The sequence below is a fragment of the Typopeltis vanoorti genome, chromosome 13 (genome assembly GCF_054136105.1).
Source record: "Typopeltis vanoorti isolate ZY-2024b chromosome 13, IOZ_Tvanoo_1.0, whole genome shotgun sequence".
NCBI classification, from domain to species: Eukaryota; Metazoa; Arthropoda; class Arachnida; order Uropygi; family Thelyphonidae; genus Typopeltis; species Typopeltis vanoorti.
Window position 1 is genome coordinate 39,214,813 of NC_143561.1, and position 13,865 is coordinate 39,228,677.

The window sequence follows — 13,865 nt, forward strand, 5'->3', positions numbered from 1 at the left end:
GAGAGAGAGAGAGAGAGAGAGAGAGAGAGAGAGAGAGAAAGAGAATTAATTTATATAAGTGACTAGGTGTGTTTTTTTTTAGACAGTAACTTGAAATTAAAATTAAAAAAAAATGATGAGATATATACACTCTTGGTATTGACGAAGTCCTTTACTTGGAATACTCGGAAGTGGGTTCGAATCGCGTTCGAATTGTTTTTCAACTGAAGAAAAGTGAGCTAGCCGGTCTCACACGGGGGTGGGCGGTTTTCCTTAAGTGTAGATTTTTTTTTCAATCCACATAACGGTGAAATCGACCATACGTAAATAGCGGATATAATATGGTGACGTCGCAGCCCTAGTTGCTTCGGATGTAATTCCAAACAAACCAACCCAATCCAACCGATAACTTGTACTCTCTGTTATTTGAAACAAGTTATATTAAGGAAATTTATGTACATGCACCTTACGTTACGATTGGATTTTATTTCAGTATTACAACATGGAATATGCCTTGGGAGAGGCGACTACAAAATCAATCGGTATGGCCCTAACTATTGCTCACCAAAAAAAAAAAAAAAAAAAAATTCCTCCAAACTAACTTTATTCTTGAAAGTTTCTCAAGCGCATAATCACTTCAAACTGATCACATTTACTTATGATATGGAAAAGAGGAAACAGTTCACATAATTTAAAAATATGTTCCATAGAGAAGTTTCAAAAGATACAATACCCTTGACTCCAAAATAAGATTGGAAACTAAACTTGCACAATTTAAGATTATGTTGGAGAACTATATCCTGACAATGACTAACTTACAAGAACTGTTTATATTACAGCCATACTTACTCTGTTCTCAGCCCAAGGTAAATGAAACACTTGACGCTGGGGTGTCACCGAATTACAAATACAATGTGCACAGTAATGCACTGTCATTGTTATGTTGTACTGGATTTTGCTTCTGTCGTTCGCTTTTTCCCTTCATTTAGAAATATAATAATTCATTATTCATGCATAATATTCAGTAGAAATCGATGTGACCTTTTTTGTGAACTATACACTCACAGGCCGAAACATTATGACCATACAGCCTGTTTCGTCCAACCACACTGCATAGATGACCGGAAACAGAGGGAGTATCCTGGCGGTATGAGGATTTCTCGTGGACATCATTCAGTCCTCTCATCCCCATTGAGCACGTCTTGATCTCTTGCTTGGGGATTGTTTCGGACTAAGGGCTCTCAAAGAACATGTTGAAGCATTCCTGCACTCACTAGCCTCCTGATTCTCCTGATTTGAATGGCATTGAATATTTGTGGGATATGTAGAGTGCAGCATTGGTCGGTCGACGCCAGTACCTCACTCAGTCGATAATCTCTGGGACTTTATTCTGTCTAGTTGGTCCTGAATACTTCAGGACGGCTTATGTGGTCTAGTAGAGTCAATGCCAAGATGGATGCAAGCGGTTATCTCGGCCAAAGGAGGCCCAACACCTCACTAGGTAGATTGTCGTAATGTTTTGGCTCATGAGTGCTCTATCGCTTAATGACGTCTATTTTGGTAAGGCATGTTGTTTATTTACTTTTTTCCATACGCACAAGACGTCACAAAACTTATAACAAACAATTCGGTGTGGGCACGTGGTAAAGGAGAAAGAATCGATTGACATGTTTATTGAAAAACTGTGTGAAGAAGCTGTCCCAGTATTCTTTATTCATTATTAGGATGTTATTTACGTTCCAAGTCACTATATTTAAAGATTTTTCCCCTATACTGTAAAATACCTTATATTTATTAACCATGCAATCAGCAAAATTGAAAATAGTATATTCATAATATTTTTATTTTATTCGTTCTCTTTCTTGGTGGATCCTAAATGAGTCATGGCAACTACCGCAGTGGGGTTCCCAGTAGATAACACAAAACCAGTTATCTCTACTTTTTCACCGATTACTTTATCTCTTTTTTTATGTGGAAAATCGTAACAATAATCCTCCAGAGACAATTATCTCATTCTTCATAATTTGAAATGACCTACGAAATTTTTTTTGATTTCTCTTGATATGAATCGTGGTCTTTTCAACCAAGTGAAGATGTTTCACATTGAGTGACGTACCACTGGATATTAATCTGCAATTTTTCAGTAACGTTATCATTACATACTCTTGAGTTTGGCATACGGGGGTTCTTACAAAAATTGTAGTTTAATTGTAATCGTTAAGGAGCATTCAATTCATTTGCACTTTCATTTCTGAAAGAGTTTTCAGAATTTTTCTTCCAATACCTCTTCCATATTATTATATTGGAAATAAAAGAGGGAGAAGAGAAGGTGTTTCGTAGGTATGAAGCTGGATTCAGTACGCATGTTGGCTAGCGGATCCTTGTGTTTATCCAATATTTAAGACTACAATGAAGGACTGATGAAAGCTAGTTCAACAGAACTTTGTCGGTCAAGTTGGTTGAAACAGAATATGACAGAAACAAAATGTTTATGAGCAAATGATTGTGTGTGTCTGTGTAAGAAGGATGATCCTATTATCTACTATCGAATGACGCTTTTCTGGATAGCATAGCATTTTTGATGCAGCACCCCAAACGTTAGGTAATAAAAAGTCTCTTTCTGAAAAGAAAGCGTTGTCTGGCCTCACTAGGTGAATATCACATTTAAGCTGAGTCTTTGAAGAAACATACAGTTGGATGTTGAGAGCCACTTCTCTCTCTCTCTCCCTCTCTCTCCACCCAGTCCCACCCACACAGTACTCATGTCAACTCTATTCGGCGGGTAATGTTAAACTAAGTACTTTTTGCGATTGTAAAATCAGAGGTTATTATAAATAGTATTGTATACTTATAGCGAAATCTATATAATATGTCCTTTTTAGAGTAATGAAAGTTTGCAATGTATTGCAAAACACGAATATTTTAGTTGAACAACTGTGACAGTTTCACCAAATATTTGCTAAGATTTTTCTTCATATAGCCAGCGCTTTGCCTTCAGAATTTGAAGAGTTTTTATTCAATTTAATTAAAGTAAGAATTAAGGAAGATAGGATAGAATACAGAAAAAGTTTAGAATAACAGTTGGATAAGCTTGGCAGATAGTCAAGAAAGCTTGCTGTTTAGAGATCACACTCTAGATTATACTTTTTTCCCCTTTTTTTCTTGATAAAACCAGGATATCTGTTGTGCATTTAATAATATAATTTCTTAGGAAAACATGGGAATTAAGCAATACAGAATCGTTATTCTGTACTTAATGTTCGCAACAAGGAAATTACAGAAATATGTGTTTTCCTCATATATATATATATATATATATATATATATATATATATATATATATATATATATATATATATTATATATATATATTAGTAATGACAATGTTATGTATACTAGTCATAAAGATAATTACACTGAAATATATGTACATGTATATCTGATTTGTCTTATTTGCCTTTTCTTAGAAAAGAGTTGATTTTCACCCAAAGATATTAATTTTTAAATCATCTGACTGGAATCTATCAGTGCATGCATTTTATTTAGTTATGATCAAGAGATATCAATATCGAAGTGGCAAAAAGGTGATGTTAATTACTGTTCCTTTGAGGTAAGTTTTTTTTTTTTTGTGAACTCATGACAAGTTTATTCTTATAGTGGATCGTTATAGAAAGTAAAGATGTATATTTTGGCTTCTCCATTATTATTCATCAGACTGTGTATATTGCAATGCGGCAATGAGCACAGTATAAAAAGTAGCAAATATATCTACCATAATTAGCAGTTTATTACAGATATGATAACCGATTATGAACGCAGGTAAATCTGGTGATTGTCATAAGTAAGAGCCTTGTGATACTGCAACGCCATCTAGCAAGATTGTTTAACTTTGGTTAGATAATTCAATAGCATTGGAATGTGCTTATGTTTTATTCGTGACCATTTTGGTAACGGTATTTGTTCCGAGAAGTATAAGCTCTTATCATGGTGTGTTGATCTGTTATTTGGTTGCAGCACTCGTGAGTATCTACCTCACAATATGAAATACATCGTAATAAGCTTCTGGAAGATTAACATCTTTATTTATTAGAACTTATGAAAGTCCAAACCCTGACTTCATTTAAAAGAACATGAAATGCACATGTATGTAAAATATATTGCAGATGATATTTTTATGCTTTACGTTTACTAGGAAGCTTCCAAATAAGTCAAGCCTCATCCCTCCAAAGTTTTGAAAATGGTTTTATAGTATGCATGCACAGTGTTGTTTCGGGAAATTGACAACGTAGACTAAATAATAACTAAAAATTTTAATTATTACTTCCTATATTTCGCAAAAGTTAAATTGGCATTTTCAGGGATTAATACATTGGTATCAAACACATCAGTAACAAAGATGGAATTGGAGAGTTAAAGGTAGTTCCTTTTGGTTAGATGTTCTTGGCCGTTACGCTGAATAATAATAAGCTAATAGGTGGCGTACTTATATAGGACTTTAGGACTGCCTTTATCCTATGGTATTCCCCCCCCCCCCCAAAAAAAAAAACAGAATAAAAATATTGTAATTTTCAGTTAAATAATCCTACTTATATTTTTAAAATTATAATATAAATTAAAGTTGTGAAATAACAGATCAAATATTATGTTAAATGTGTTTTTTTTTAGGCATTTGCCAATCCCCATTATATCACAAACCAAAATTCGTTTTGCTACTTATTGTATGGAGATTCGCAAGCGACGAGTTTTCTCCCTCCTGGTTTACTGCAATTTTTATTATGTACTTTAAGATCTAATATGAGCGCTGATTACTTCTACTCTGGAAATTTTTTTTAATAAAAAAAATTTTATTTAATTTATTTTTGCAAATTACAATTTAGCTCTGTTGAAATCCACTTGGAATTTATTCATAATTATATCAACAAACTATATTCCATTACGTTTTATTGTATTTCATGTATCTCTCCACAAGTGGCTCGATCCCCTCATCAGACATCACATCCAGTCCTTGGTGCCAGAAAGCTCTCGACCCATCCACTCTCGACATCAATACAATAGTAGCGTGGTACTGTCCGAGGGAAGGCAGCCATCGATTAGAACTAGTGATCAACCATATATCTATGTACTGTGTTTTGAAGCAAAGCTCTATGTCACTGCTTTTTTTTTTTTTTTTTGTCATAAGCACTACTTTGTGCTATTGCGTATCTTGTTGAAGGAACAGCAACTGTCGTTTGATCAGTACCGGGTAGCAGTCAAGGAGAATATTTGCACTCGCTCTTGTTAAAAATACAGGTATGCGTTGAGGGAGTGTGCTCTTATGCAACCATTTCAAATTCCTTACACTACTTCCTCCAGCGATTCTGTAGCGCAGTTGGAAGGATGTTAGCACATTGCACTGTGCGATGAAAACACCTGAGTCCGATTCTCCGTGATGAGAGGAATCATCCTTATAATAATTCCTCTCATGATTCTTCTCCACGATGAGAGGAATCATTATATGGATGTTTTTCGATTGCAAGTAAGATAGCCGATCATCTCATACTGAGGTCGCACGGTTTTCTCCTAGAAATTGGAATTTTTCATCCCACATACAGGCAAATAGGCCAGAGAATACAATTTATACACAGAATAATATTAATGGGCTGGAGTTGGCATTCTCAGCAAATGAGACAGTGGCGTAGTATGAAGATGAAGAATTAAGTACATTTGGTTGTGTAAAGTAGACTGCTTGCTGCGTTGATTCTTGGACTCCTTGGAAATGTTATTTAATAATATTCGGCCAAATGCACAATGCGACTTTTTTTCTGGAATGGACTTCTTATAAGGACTAGAAGTGCAGCTTCATCAATTTGATCTGTGGATTTTTTTGTGTTTGATTGTTAAAGTAAACTCACCTGTGGTCGGATCTACTTCTACCACTTAATGCAGTATCTTCTGATCGATTTTAGTATCCAAAAATCATTAAAACATTAAATATAATGGCTGCCTGTGCAGTCCCGTGAAAATGCCTGCATCCATAGCAATAAACAGATTGAAGAAAGACCATCATACCTTCGATTCTGGCCGCTTACTAGAAGAACTTTTTCCAGGTCTTTTTTTGAAATTGTCAGGACTTAGTTGATCTCTGACACAAGTAAGTTTTTTCCCCCTCTCGGAAACTCGGATTTTAACTTGGAAACTCAGTAACAATCAACCATACTAATCACACTATTTCAGAGAATAATATATACTTGATAGAGTTTAGGACCACGAGATGGCGGCAATTATCTGTCCGATGCTTTCTAAATCATATGGGCTTGGGCTCTGTTATTGATGATTAACTCAGCTGTCAATGATTTTCAAAAGGTAGTTAGGATTAAAGGAGCCCTGCTAATCATTTTGGGAATAAAATGCATTAAAGGATTTATTTATTTTTTATTAAACATGATTGGCATGTAATTTTGCTCTTAAAACAAGCTGTTTAATTTGGTATACAGAACGGATTTCTATAGGTTCCTGTAGAAATGGTTGATAATCCTTCAACTCAGAAAAATTACCTTAAAACTCACACTTTTCAAGACAGTAATACCAGTTGTGATTAGGAACAGGACGTGGCGGTTGTCTGCCATGATCCCGTTACTCATAAATCTACAAATCGTCTGTAGAAATGAGCTGCAGTCTCTGAACACTAAAGACAGGTTCCAGCTATCTGCCATCCAAAAAGTTACAGAGCTCCGAAGTTAGAGTTCCTCGTATTTAATTTGGAAATGAAAACGCGTTAGAGGGTTATGTGTGTATGTGTGCGTACTAAGGTATTAAAAAAAATGCAGTGTATATATATTTTTATGTGACTTCCTCGCTCGAAAGGCTATAAACCTATAGTACATTAGTACCATGGGAGGGCTGATTTTTTTTTTTTTGTATTTTTATTAATTTCCCCTTTTCATTTAAGAAAACAACTCTTACAAATGATGTTTTTGTTAGGAGTTCTGGAAGATCAAAACAATTCTTATTCAAGAGAAATGTTCCTGATCTTAATAATAATAATAATATTTATTCGTTTTCTGTGTCGATTTTACTGATATGTAGGATTGAAAGCTCAAATTTGTTATAGAAAAAAAAGCCTAACTGTCGTATCCCAAAGATGAACTAATTCTGGTATCGGCTGAAGGAAAATTTTAACCTTGGAAATATTCTTTTTTTGCCCTCGTTGGTGATTATCATGGTGTCTACTATCGTTTGCTGTCTTCAAAATCTGAGTTATCGATTTCCAGGTCTGAAATTATTATGATTCCTAGTAGGACGCTCACTGGAAACAAGAAATATCCACCAGCTTATCAAAAGGAAACAATTTAAAGGAATATTATATGTGAAGAGAAGATTGCAATAATCATTAAGTGTTGCTTGCCATTTTGAAATATTCTTTAATGAATTCTGCGAAATTCACAAACATTTGTAGCTAACGTCATTCTACACCTATTTCCTTAAGCCATAAAAATGAAGAAATGGTGCTCTTTAAAAATAAGTAAAAATCTCATATACAAGATTGAGAGTGATATAAGTTAGGATAATATAAACTTAAAAATAATTGCTAATTAACTTCTTCAAGTTGTCATTAGATGCCACTTTACTTCTTTAATAAACGGTGAATTAAAATCTATAACTTACTTTGAGCTTCTGTTATGCAATATTAATGGAGAGAGGTCGCTGTCATCGCTAGAGAACTGTTGCCATAGTTTTTCACGTGTTACCTCATACCAGATTAGTCACTAATTGACAGGCAGATACATGAAATATTTATATTTAGCAGTAAGGAACTAATTGAGGGAAGAATTTTCTCTTTCATAAATTGCGTTTTTTTATGTGATTTCCATATTAACTTCTGATGTACGTGAAGTCAATTAATTTGGACAGCATGAGCCAATTACGAGTTTCTGAACCAAGGACATTTCCACTAGTTTCACCGTCTGGTGCTTCAGTGAAGGTAAACCGTTGAATTTCGGGTCCTTTTCTTGTCATGTTTATATAAACTGTTTCGTAGAAACAAGCAGTGCACACAAATTACATTTTCATGGAATTCTTGGTGACGGGGGTGGAAAGCATACATTGTGTTTCAAATTTCTATCCGTAAAAATCAGTTTAAAAAATTTCCATTCAACAAATACCTTGTAATTAATATTTTATTCTCGATGCCATTTAAGAATTACCATATAAGCCGAAGAATTTGTAGGAAGAATAACGCAAAAGTAAATATTAAAATTTTCTCATAAATTCTCAGAGTGGTGGCAATAAGGATTTCTTTCTTTTTTTTCTAAATTTTTCATCTAATTTCATTTCTTCATTACAATTCTCGGTTACCTACAGAGTACGCATCGAAATATTTACAAGAGAACTGTTCGTTCGTGGCTAGTCTTGTTTGCATTGAAAAAAAAAAAAGTTGTTTTTCAACGTGTCAGAACATAGTTTCCGCTTTGAAAGCGCTTTTCTCAAGATGTTTTCTTAAGAGAAAACATCTTTTTTAGTTCAGTGAAGTCCATAATCCCAGACTTCTCACCCAGTTAATGACTGGTCAACCCTCTTTCAGTTTCTAAGTCTGGATTAAAGCACGTTACGATCCAGCATTACATCAATCATGTTCTATAAGTGTTCTAGTTTTTGAACTTGCTCTTTTACCACTAAATAATCGACATATCAATTTATCTAAATCCTGCACCGTCGAAGGAAAAATGTGTGTTCAATATAACAAATGAAGATTACCGTTGCTACTATCTCTGCTCCATATGCACAGTTTTAAATGATCAACACTGGTGATTTATGACAGTGGTGTTATTACTTTTTCCCTGGTGTATCCGTTTTAATGAAAGATTAGTAGTATACCAGGCGCTTTTGACCAGATCAAGATCAAGATAAGATAAGGAATCGTGACGTGATTGGTTGATGACGTCATTGTGTGTGACGTCATGGGTCTGGAATGTTTGGAATTTCCCTGTGGGCATATGTGTCAATGGCTTCAGTTGTTGTGTTTTGGTTAGCGTATGGCATTATTGGTGATGGTAGAGATAAGGATTCGTGTTGTGATTGGTGGTGCAGTTCTGACAAGATCAAGATCAAGATTAGATAAGGAATCGTGACGCGAATGTTTGTTATGAGATGTAAATAAATGTCGTCATTTGTTATTTGTAAATAAGTGGCGTTGTTGTTTTGAATGGAAAGGATGATATTAGTGGATAAGAAATCGTGTCGTGATTGGTGGACATTTTAAACCAGATCAAGATCAAGATAAGATAAGGAAATGTGACGTGAATATTTGTTGTTAGTTGTAAATAAGTGACGTTATTGTTTTGAATGGGAAGGATGATTTTAGTGGTTAAGTAATCGTGTCGTGATTGGTGGGACACTTCTGACAAGATCAAGATCAAGATAACATTAGGATTCGTGACGTGAATGTTTGTTGTTATTGAGTTTGGAATGATAATTTAATTTAACTATATTCTATGTCACACAAACATACAGTTTTTTTTTTCTTCTATAGATGGTTGTACTAATTTTCCAATACATTTTGAATATTTCTTTCCTGTTAAAGTGTGGGAATTCTTAGAGAAAGTCGTGATGGCTCTCGTGTTTCGAGCTTTTCTGAATAATTAATTATATACTTAAAGTACCTGTCATTAAACACACACACACACACACACACACACACACACACACACACACACACACACACACACACACACACACACACACACACACACACACACACACACACACACACACACACACACACACACACACATATTAGACATAAAAAATCGCTAATGTGTCCATGTTGATACTCTAATATATACCCTATGATTATTCTTATGGAAAAAAAAAACTATTCAGTATTAGAATTACGCTTACCAAACAACATGCGATCAGTTATGTTTAAGTTAAAAAAGTACTTACAGCTTTCCAGATGACTCTTCTAAATACGAATATTCCAAAATAGTTCAATTTTATATCCACAACACAACACAAACACAAAAACCACAAAGAATGAAATTTCTGTAAATACCGTAACCTGAACTAGTTACTTTGTCCTTTAGATTACAGACCGTAGATGCTGGGGTTTCATCATTTGCAATATCCCCGAGCGAGCGGTTTTCTTCAAAGGGATGACATGAGTCATATCCGTAAATTGGGGTATTGTTCAAAAGGTAGCATTTCCTCAAGTTTGGATATTTCTCAAATAATTACATATGACTAAGGACTTAGTATCAAGATGTTTGAATAACACATATCCTAAAATTATTCATTCTTCGTTACCGTCGGAATTCATTGGTGTTGTAAATTAATGCTTTCATTTAATTTTAATTTAGAGTAGTATCCGATTGGTTGTCTGTATTAATTCTTTCCCACTTGGGAAAGTCTATGCGCCGTTTTGGTTAGGGTAAGTGTTATTTCCGGTTTCGAATTCCGATTGCTGTTAGAGTATGGAATTCAGACAAGTGAAATTTTTATTTTTTTTTTTCAATTGATTCGTTATTTTCTGTATTTTACTTTTACAGGTCATATTCTAATAGAATAACTGAGCAGAATTAATAAATATATAAAGTATATGAGAATTTATTTTCCAACGCTGTATATTTCTGATTAAGTCTTACCTTTAAGGTATCTATCTTATCCGGTCGCCTTTTGTTGTACGTAGGTGAGAAATCATGTGTTTTGTTTCGAACTCTTGGTTTCCGTTGGGAAATTACCAATATAACTATTAATTTTACCTTCGATTCCTTGTGCTCTTAACCTATTTCTGTAAGTAGAATTTATTTGTGAATTATTTTCCCACACTGTTAATTTTCATTCATTAACCTTGTTTGTAGATAACGAACAAATAAGACTTTTAATTCAATGAATCAAAAAAAAAAATCTCTGGTTACTTTGTGGCATGAAATTTCACAAGGGAAAAAAAAATATATATATATATATATATATATATATCTTCCTTCTTAAATTTGTATAACACATCTACGACACCCAATTTGTTCATTTAATTTACACAATTTTATTGAACGAAATATTATTTACAAATTGTATTTACTGAATCTAACAATACAGAAAATAAATAAATTGAAAAATACATCAAAGGTTCTTCCATGGTTGTGGATTGCCATCGTATGGTTTTGACAATGTGACTCTCATCTGAAAGTTAATTTTCATTTGGTGTTTGTTTGTTGGGAATTTATTACTGTAGTAGTAAAATTAAGGGTTGCATATTTATATTTTCGAATCCAATACGTATACTTCAGAGAATTATTAAAAGCACAGAATCTTTCGTTATGTTTCCAAAAGCATTTAAAAGTACATGTTATGTTTTCACGTTTTGGGCATCCAATTTCATTTAAATCAAGAACAGGCCTCCCTATTAACTTCGTTAATGTTTTTGATTTTTCTCTTCCTTTGGCAAGTAATATATGATATTTGCATGTTGATTCTATCATCCAATCTCTTAGTTTGTCCAAAGCTAGTGAACCAATTTCCCACTTCAGCTGATGGTTATATTTTATTAACCAAGAATTCTGTTTTTTAACTCTTTCAGGTAATTCTTTCCAATTACAAGGTGATTTTGTCACTGCATATCTTACACTAATTCCATCAGAAATACAAATTTCTTTAGGAAATAAATTTGACCTCTTATTCAACAAAAATTGTACATCAATTATCCCAATGATAACTGAAAGTTCGTATTTTTCACCCACTGTCGATTTTTCATAATCGTTTTCCTTCATTCTTCTTCTTCTTCTTAGATTACTTCATATGGCACCACAAATAAATAGTTATTTATCGTTATTTCACTGATTATTAGCTCTGATCGTATACTTTATGGTAACATTGGTTTACAAAATTCTAAACAATTAGAACTTTTCCCAAAGAAACTTTCAAAGAATTTGTGGCTCACCCATTATTTTTGCATTACCAAACACAAATCACAAAACAGCAGCTGCAGTGGATGAACGATTACCTTAAGTCCAAAGTCACTCGACTCTCTGGTATTTTCTTATAGTACTGTTTACACTTACCATCCCCTACCCTGACCGTTCCTTCAAAAATGAACCTTTTGCGCAGATGACTCAAGGACATGTTTTCACATGCTGTTGGATATCCTGTTGGTGTGTTTTTATCTTACTTTGTGTAGGGAAAGGTAAAATTTGTATATGTGTTATCTGTAGAGTACAAACATTTACTCTATGCCAAACTTTAAAGAAGTGTTAAAGTCACGTTTCGTTGGTTTAATTAGGTGCTTCTCTCTCTCTCTCACACTCTGTAAAAATAACCAAATTCTAACAGTTCGGATTTTCGATTATGTGAACAATTTGTTTTCAGATAACTCAAATAATGTCAATAGGTAGTATTAGACAATTTCTAAAATAATCAATACATGGATATTCCTTTTCAATACTTTTTTTTTCTTTTTCCTGTCCTGGCATTAATTTCACAGTTGTGATTTTTTAAAAATAATTAAACAGAATAGCATTAAGATATAAAGTTGTGGATTTAAATATCAAGATCTAATCAGAATAACTGAGTAAAAATTCACTGTGGAAAAACACAACAACAAAAACACACATCTTTGTTCATTTAAGTTTACAAATGCACATTTTATTTTGCTGAAATACTATTTAAAAGTATATTCACTGAGAAAAATTCGAAACATGTAATTACCTAAAAATATTTCACAATATTTAGTTTAGACTCTTAACATTTTCCAAAGAGTTCAATGAATAAAATTTTTGTTACTCACTGTTTCTTGGTTACATTACAACAAAATAGCTGGTCACGCAAAAGAATTTTTAAATCAGATACCATGGTAACCACACTTCCATACGTTTGATATTGTGTCAGTCTGGAAATGACACCATGCCTCACTAAACATTCTGTGTATTCTTTTGTCAGCAAATATACACAAACAGTTTTTGTAAAATGTTCGTAAAAGTCCCAAAATGAATCTTTATCGAATTGGATAAAATCTTGAAAGTCTAATTTTACCATTGATGAATTTAAATGTTGAGCGATAATTTTTCCCATTATACGAACAGATGGTAATTCAGTTTCCAAAAATAGTAAATGATTATCAATGTCGTACATTTTTGGTGAAAATCTCTCAGCTTCTTCACAACTAATAGAAAAAACCTTACTTCCATCAGCTCCTGTATCATCAAGTATTAGTTCCCCATCTTGGCATTTCAGAATATAACAATCACCGAGGTCCATTTCGTAGTCAACTCTTCTTTGCAAGTAGCCGTGGATATCAGCCCACTTCCTGCGTAATTTTTCCCAAGTGGTCCAGGATAAATACATCACAATTTACGTGTCTTCTAAAATAATAATCGGTTTCCATCCTTTTAGAGCTAGGTGAAGAGTTTTGTCTCGTGCTATTTTCCTGAAGAAAGAAAATTTCAATGACTTTTGTGGCTCACCCATTATTTTACTTTACTTTACTTTCCTGGATACCAATCACCACAACACAATACGACAACTTCACAGGATGAACGAATTGTCGTAACTGCAAAGACACTTGACTCGTTTATTTTTCCTTATAGTACTGTTTACCTGACCCTTAACCCTGACCGTTCCATCCAAAATGAAACTTTTGCGCAGATGATTCACGGACATGTTTCTACATGGTGTTGGATAAACCATGACAACAATGACGGATGTGTGTCACCCTGGGAAAATTCCAAGATATCTTATCTCAAAAACATCACCCACAATTCCATAGCCAAACAAAACATGACAACAATGTCGTTATGTGTTTGGATATTTCTGGGGAACATATGTCTCTCATACTGTGATATCACAGACGGTGACAGATGTCTTCCCTGCAATGCTCCCCCACCTAACCCCATCACCCTAGTCTCTCACCATCCCCTCTC

The 13,865-nt window shown here is 33.9% G+C and overlaps 1 long non-coding RNA gene across 1 annotated transcript in view; it reads left to right on the forward strand.

The window, feature by feature from the left end:
• The first annotated feature begins 3,452 nt into the window (after window positions 1–3,452).
• LOC150100067 (uncharacterized) overlaps window positions 3,453–13,865 on the forward strand; it is a 268,090-nt gene continuing 257,677 nt past the window's right edge. Inside the window, exon 1 of the long non-coding RNA XR_016549276.1 lies at window positions 3,453–3,589. This is a non-coding gene — a long non-coding RNA (uncharacterized LOC150100067). The remainder of the gene's footprint in view (window positions 3,590–13,865) is intronic.